Source organism: Melitaea cinxia, chromosome 25 (assembly GCF_905220565.1).
Source record: "Melitaea cinxia chromosome 25, ilMelCinx1.1, whole genome shotgun sequence".
NCBI lineage: Eukaryota > Metazoa > Arthropoda > Insecta > Lepidoptera > Nymphalidae > Melitaea > Melitaea cinxia.
In genome coordinates, this window is record NC_059418.1 from 6,679,029 (window position 1) to 6,686,385 (window position 7,357).

The 7,357-nt window shown below is 31.6% G+C and overlaps 1 long non-coding RNA gene across 1 annotated transcript; it reads right to left on the minus strand.

Annotated features, from left to right (window-relative positions):
• Nucleotides 1-1,916: 1,916 nt before the first annotated feature.
• LOC123665937 lies at nucleotides 1,917-7,263 on the minus strand. Its single transcript, XR_006745127.1, has 2 exons — nucleotides 6,685-7,263; nucleotides 1,917-3,237 (listed from the first exon to the last, which is right to left on the minus strand). It is a non-coding gene; the product is annotated as an uncharacterized LOC123665937 (long non-coding RNA).
• Nucleotides 7,264-7,357: the final 94 nt, after the last annotated feature.

Below are 7,357 nucleotides of genomic sequence, written 5' to 3' on the forward strand. Positions count from 1 at the left end.
GATATAAAATATAATTAAATTTAATAAATAAAACTACTTGTGTAGCTTTGTTTGATGTTTAGAATATACTGATTATAAAATTAGCAGTCTGCGACATAAGATATTCCAAAGGCCGGTCCACAGCGAATTTTTAAAAAATCAACGTCAATTTTCTTGTTTCAGAAGAAAATACCTTATGGCAAGTGTACAATGAGGACTGTCGCTATCGTGCCTGTCAAGTGTCTTATTTATTTACATTTCGATTGGATCGATGACGATGATTATTTGACAATTATCGTGATATTGACTATTTGTGTTGACTACTTTCTTTTGTTTGCGTTAGCATTTATGTCTTTCTTTTGTAATATGATTGTATTAAAACGCTGTTTGTTCCTTTATGTTTGTTTTTTGCTTACGAAATTTCTTTATTTCTGTCTAAAGCCTTCTCAATCACTCAAGGTTTTCTATCGCTGTAAACTAACTTACATCTCGTGTAAGTATAATAACTCTACCTCATTGTCAGTGAGCACTGTCTTTATGAGACAAAAAAATTTAAACGTAACACACATGCGCAAAACGTTCTATTTAATAACTTCCCATCTGTCATACTTAAAAATTTTGTTTGGGCAGGTAACAGTTGACTCAACTATGTTTTAATTTATCTAGATTCAAGAGGTTATCTAGTTAAATCCTCAATTCGTTTTGCAACAAAAAAAGAACAATAAGTAATTATTTAATTATCCATTAATTATAGGCTGTCCACGAATTTTTCAGACACACCGCTTACGAGCTATTTTTTAATGCAGTAAATTAAATGTAAAATAATTTTTAGCAATTGAACAGATGAGTGACCATCGTCTTTACTTTGAATCTCGTACTAAATTAATTCTTAAATTGTTTTAAAGTCCTTTACATAGCCATTTTGTTGTATTGTTAAAAATTATTAAGATATTCGTATACAAGTAATAATGGTCCGCTATTCTGTTCTTCGAACGTAGTTTGTTTTCTGTATAAAATGTGGTATTTTATTTTTTTTGTTCACAAATAACTTTGTAGTTTCGGCCTATCGGATGTTTGTTTAGTGGACTGCAGGTAGTTGTGAGGAAGTCTCGTCCACCCCGCGCGCCTTTCCCCTCTCAGGTACATTAAGGCGAGACATTGAACGAACGACGACTCAGTTTGGGACTCGATCTTGCAGTTCGACCACGTGCGCTACACGGAACAGTGTTTTTAACCTAAGTGCAAGTCGCGTAGGCTACATAAGTAGGCGGCGATTTGTTGTTTTTGAGACGAGTAGATAATTGAAAGTTGTTATGTGATTCTAACGCAATGTTGGCGAATTCATTGCAAGACACAATAGGAGTTTTATATTCAAACCAGAATACTACGCGAGCCGAGTTTATATAGCGATTGGAGCAGAAGAAAATCCAGGTATGTTGTAGATTATTATTTCGTTATTTTAAAGTAAATCGTCATTTAGTGTTGGCAATATAATGTTATTTTTTTACATACTACGATGTTATAAACCTTAGACAAGTTAAATTTATTCCCAAAATAGCGAAATTTGTTATTCGGTTGCTTGCTTTTGATACTACAAAAAAAAAAATACTACCGACTTTTGACAGAAGGAAGTCTGTCTAGGCAGCTGGTAGTTATGTCTAGTAAGTTCTATAATAATAATAATAATTTATTTCAGATTTACATCCATACAAGTGTTAGGAACATTTTATAACTTAATGAATAATGTTAGTACGACACTGTAACACGATTTGATTTTTGATTTAATATAATTGTACGTACAAATAAACTGATTAAATGTTCCTGTCAGCAGAATTTTCTGCCGTCAAGGATGTTCAAAATATTCAATTTAAACCGAAAGGTACGTTTATTCAACACACTTTGTATGACTATGGTTATGTCACGTCTTTTCCGCGTGATTATTATCAATTGCTTGATTGTGAAATTTCTACGTTCCTGTCAGCAGGCTTTCCTGCCATCAAGGATGTTCAAAAATTTCTATTGAAAACGAAAAGTACATTTAATCAACAACATTTAACTATGATTATTTCACGTTTTTTTTGAACATGTGATTATTTTCGATTTCTTGATTGTGAAATTTCTACGCTCTAGTCAGCAGACTTTTATGCCGTCAAGGAGATTCAATAACTTCAATTTAAAATGAAAGGTACATTTATTAAACATAATTTTTATATCTTTGCTTAGTTCGCTTATTTTCCGTTTATTTATTATCGATTTCTGGATTGTGAAATTTCTACGTGCCTTTCAGCAGACTTTTCTGCCGCCAAGGACGTTCAAAAATCTCTATCAAAAACGAAAGGTACGTTTAATCAACAAGATTTAAATAACTATGCTTATTTTACCTTTTTTGAACGTGTGTTTATTTTTGATTCCTTGATTGTGGAATTTTTACGTACCTGTCAGCAGTTTTTTCTGTCGTCAAGGATGTTCAAAATATTCAATTTAAACCGGAGGGTACGGTTATTCACCACACTTTATATCACTATGCTTATATTAATTTTTCCGTGTGTTTATTATCGATTGCTTGATTGTGAAATTTCTACGCTCTAGTCAGCAGACTTTTCTGCCGTTAAGGAAATTCAACAATTTCAATTTAAACCGAAAGGTACGTTTATTCAACATACTTTATTAAATAATGCTTATTTCCTTTTTATTTTTTCGTAGGATTATTATCGATTTCTGTAGTGTGAAATTTCTATGTTCCTGTCAGCAAATTTTTCTACCGTCATGGACGTTCAAAAATTTCTATTGAAAACGAAAGGTACGTTTAATCAATAACATTTAACTAACGATGCTTATTTCACTTCTTTTTTTTTAACGTGTGATTATTTTCGATTACTTGATTGTAAAATTTTTACGCTCTTGTCAGCAGACTTTTCTGGAGGACTTTTCAGGCACACTTTTCTCAAGGATGTTCATAATGTTCAGTTAATCTTAAAGGTACGTTTATTCAAAACACTTTATATAACAGTGCTTATTTCATGTTTTTTTTTTTTTGTGTGTATTTATTATCGATTGCTCGATTGTCATATTTCTAAGTTTCTGTCAGCAGATCTATCTGCAGTCAGAGATTTTCAAAATATTCAATTTAAAACGAAAGGTACCTTTATATAACAACATTTAAATAACTATGCTTATTTCACGTTCCTTTCCGTGTGTTTACTATCGATTCCTACGTTCCTGTCAGCTGACTTTCCTGCCGTCAAGGAAATTCAACAACTTCAATTTAATCCGAAAGGTATGTGTATTCAACATAATTTATATAACTTTGCTTAGTTCGCGTATTTTCCGCGTGTTTCTTATCTATTTTTTGATTGTGAAATTTCTACATTCCGGTCAGCAAACTTTACTGCCATCAAGGAAGTTCAAAATTTCCAATTTATCTGAAAGGTACGTTTATTCAACATCATTTATAAAACAATACTTATTTCATCTTTTTCGTAGGTTTATTATCAATTTCTTATTTGTGAATTTTCTACGTTCCTGTCAGCAGACTTTTTGCCATCAGAGATAATGAATTTTTTAATTTAAACCGAAAGGTACGTTTATTCAACAACATATAACTATGCTTATTTCAAGTTTGATTTCGTGTGTTTATTATCGATTACTCGATTGTCATATTTCGACGTTTCTGTCAACAGACTTTTCGGCAGTCAGAGATGTTCAAAATATTCGATTTAAACCGAAAGATACTTTTATTACACAACACTTAAATAACTACGAGTATGCTTATTTCACGTTCTTTTCCGTGTGTTTATTATCGATTCCTACGTTCCTTTATTCAACGTTTATTCAACATTCTTTAAAAAAGTGTGCTTATCTTACGTTTTATTCCGTGTGTTTATTATCGATTACTAGATTGTGAAATTTCTACGTTTCTGTCAGCAGACTTTTCTGCTGTCGAGGAAATTCAACAGTTTCAATTTAAACCGGAAGGTACGTTAAATCAACATAATCCATGTAACTTTGCTTAATTCACGTATTTTCCGTGTGTTTATTACGGATTTTTTGATTGTGAAATTTCTACGTTCATGTCAGCAGACTTTTCTGCTGTCAAGGATGTTCAAAATATATAATTTAAGCCGAAGGTAAGTTCATTAAACAACATTTAAATAACTATGCTTATTCACGTTTTTTCCGTGTGTTTATTATCGATTGCTTGATTGTGACATTTTTATGTTCCTGTCAGCAGACTTTTCTGCAGTTGGGGATGTTCAATATTTTGAATTTATCCGAAAGATAAGTTTATTCAACAACATTTATTTATATAACTGTGCTTATTTCATGTCTCTTTCGTGTGTTTCGATCGCTTGATTGTGAATTTTCTACGTACCTGTCAGCAGTCGTTTCTTTTTTCCTTCTATTAAGTATGTTTAAAATTTTTAATAGTAGCCGAAAGGTTAGCTTATTCAAAAGTTTAAATTAATATGTCTATTTCGAGTTTTTCTACGTATGTTTATTATCGATTGCTTGATTGTGAAATGTGTACGTTCCTGTTAGCAGACTTTTCTGCCATCAAGAATGTTCAACAATTTCAATTTTAACCTTAGGGTACGTTGATTCAACATACATTATTAAAATGTGCTTATTTCACGTTTTCTCCGTGTGTTTATAATCGATTGCTTGATTGTGATATTTCTACGTTCCTGTCAGCAGGCTTTTCCGCCGTCAGGGATGATCAAAAATTTCTATTTTAACTGAAAGGTACGTTTAATCAGCAACAGTTAATTAACTATGCTTATTTCACTTTTTTTTTGAACGTGTGTTTATCTTTGATTGCTTGATTGTCATATTTCAACGTTCCGGTCAGCAGACTTTCCTGCCGTCAAGGATGTTGAAATATTCAATTTAAACCGATAGATACGTTCATTCAACATACTTTATATAACTATGCTTGTTTTACGTTTGTCCGTATGTTTATTATCGATTTTTTGGTGAAATTTCTACGCTCCTCTGCCGTGAAGGATGTTGAAAAATTTCAATTTTTAAAGAAAGGTACGTTACGGTTATTCACCATACTTTATATTACTATGCTTATATTAATTTTTTCCGTCTGATATTATCGATCGCTTGATTATGAAATTTTTACGTTCCTATCAGCAGGCTTTTCTGCCATCAAGGATATTCAAAATGTTCAATTTATCCGAAACGTACGTTTATTCAACATACTTTATATATATATTTACATATCAAGAATTTCGCTCTAGCGGGTACATCGTTCCATAGCTTAATTGGCTAGAGCGCCGACACGGTCAGTCGGAGACGCGGGTTCGAATCCCGCTGGAGCGGTCAATTTTTGATATGATATTTAAAAAAAAAATACTTTATATAATTATGCTTGTTTCACAATTTTTCCGTGTGTTTGTTATCAATCGCTTAATTGTGAAATTTCTACATTCCTGTCAGCAGGCTTTCCTGCCATCAAGGATGTTCAAAATTTTTTATTGAAAACGAAAGATACATTTAATCAACAACATTTAACTAATTATGGTTATTACTATTTTTGTTTTTTTGAACATGTGATTATTTTCGATTACTTGATTGTGAAATTACTACGCTCTAATCAGCAGACTTTTCTGCCGTCAAGGAGATTCAACAACTTTAATTTAAGCCGAAAGGTACGTTTATTCAAAATATTTTTTATATCTTTGCTTAGTTCGCGTATGCTCCGTGTGTAAATTATCGATTATTTGATTGTGAAATTTCTACGTTCCTGTCAACAGACTTTTCTGCCGTCAGGGATGATGGACAATTTCTATTTAAACCCAAAGGTACGTTAAGACAACATACTATAAAATAATGCTTATTTCCTTTTTATTTTTTGTGGGATAATTGTCGATTTTTTGAGTGTGAAATTTCTGCGTTCCTCTCAGCAGACTTTTCGGCCGTCAAGGATGTTCAAAATCTTCAATTTAAACCAAAAAGTACGTTTATTCAACAACATATAAATAACTATGCTTATTTCGTGTTTATTTCGCGAGTTTATTATGGATTTCTACGTTCCTTTCAGCAGACTTTTCTGCAATCATGGATGATCAAAATATTCAATTTAGCCGAAAGTACGTTCATTAAACAACATTTAAATAACTATGCTTACTTTATGTCTTTTCGTGTATTTATTATCCATTAATTGATTGTGAAATTTCTACGTTCCTGTCAGCAGTCTTTTCTGCCATCAAGGATGTTAAAAATATTTAATTTAAACCGATAGGTACGCTTATTCAACAACATTTACATAATTATGCTTATTTCATGTTTCTTTCGTGTGTTTATTATCGATCGCTTGATTGTGAAATTTCTATGTTCCTGTCAGCAGTCGTTTCTGCCATCAAGGATGATTACAATTTTTAATTTAAGCCGAAAGGTACGCTCATTCAAAAGTATTTAAATTAATATGCCTATTTCAAGATTTTTTTTTCCGAGTAAACACTCGGATTAATAATTATCGATTGCTTGATTGTGAAATTTTTACATTCCTGTCAGCAGACTTTTCTGCCGTCAAGGATATTCAAAAATTTCTTTGAAAACGTAAGGTAAGTTTAATCAACAACATTTAAATAACTATGCTTATTTCATTTTTTTTATTGAACGTGTGTTTATTTTCGATTGCTTGATTGTGAAATTTCTACGGTCTAGCAGACTTTTCTGCCGTCAAGGAAATTAAACAATTTCAATTTAAACCGAAAGGTACGTTAATTCAACATACTTTATAAAACAATGCTTATTTCATCTTTTTTTGTGGGTTTATTATCGATTTCGTGTTTGTGAAATTTCAACGTTCCTGTCAACAGACTTTTTTGCCGTCAGGGATGATCAAAAATTTCTATTTTAACTGAAAGGTCCGTTTAATCAGCAACATTTAAATAACTATGCTTATTTCACTTTTTTTTTGAACGTGTGTTTTTCTTCGATTGCTTGATTGTGGTTGGAAGTGGTTCAAAATAATGAAATTTAAACCGAAAGGTACGCTTATATAAAAGTATTTAAATTACTGCGCCTATTTCAAGTTTTTTTTTTCGCTTTTTATTATAGATTGTTTGATTGTGACCTTTCTACGTTCCTGTCAGCAGACTTTTCTGCCGTCAGGGATGATCAAAAATGTCTATTTTAACGAAAGGTACGTTTAGTCAACACACTTTATAAAATAATACTTATTTCATGTTTTTTTTTTTGTATGTTTATTATCGATTGCTCGATTTTCATATTATTAAGTTTCTGTCAGCAGATTTATCTGCAGTCAGGAATGTTCAAAATTTTCAATTTATCTGAAAGGTACGTTTATTCAACATACTTTATAAAACAATGCTTAGTTCATCTTTTTCGTGGGTTTATTATCAAT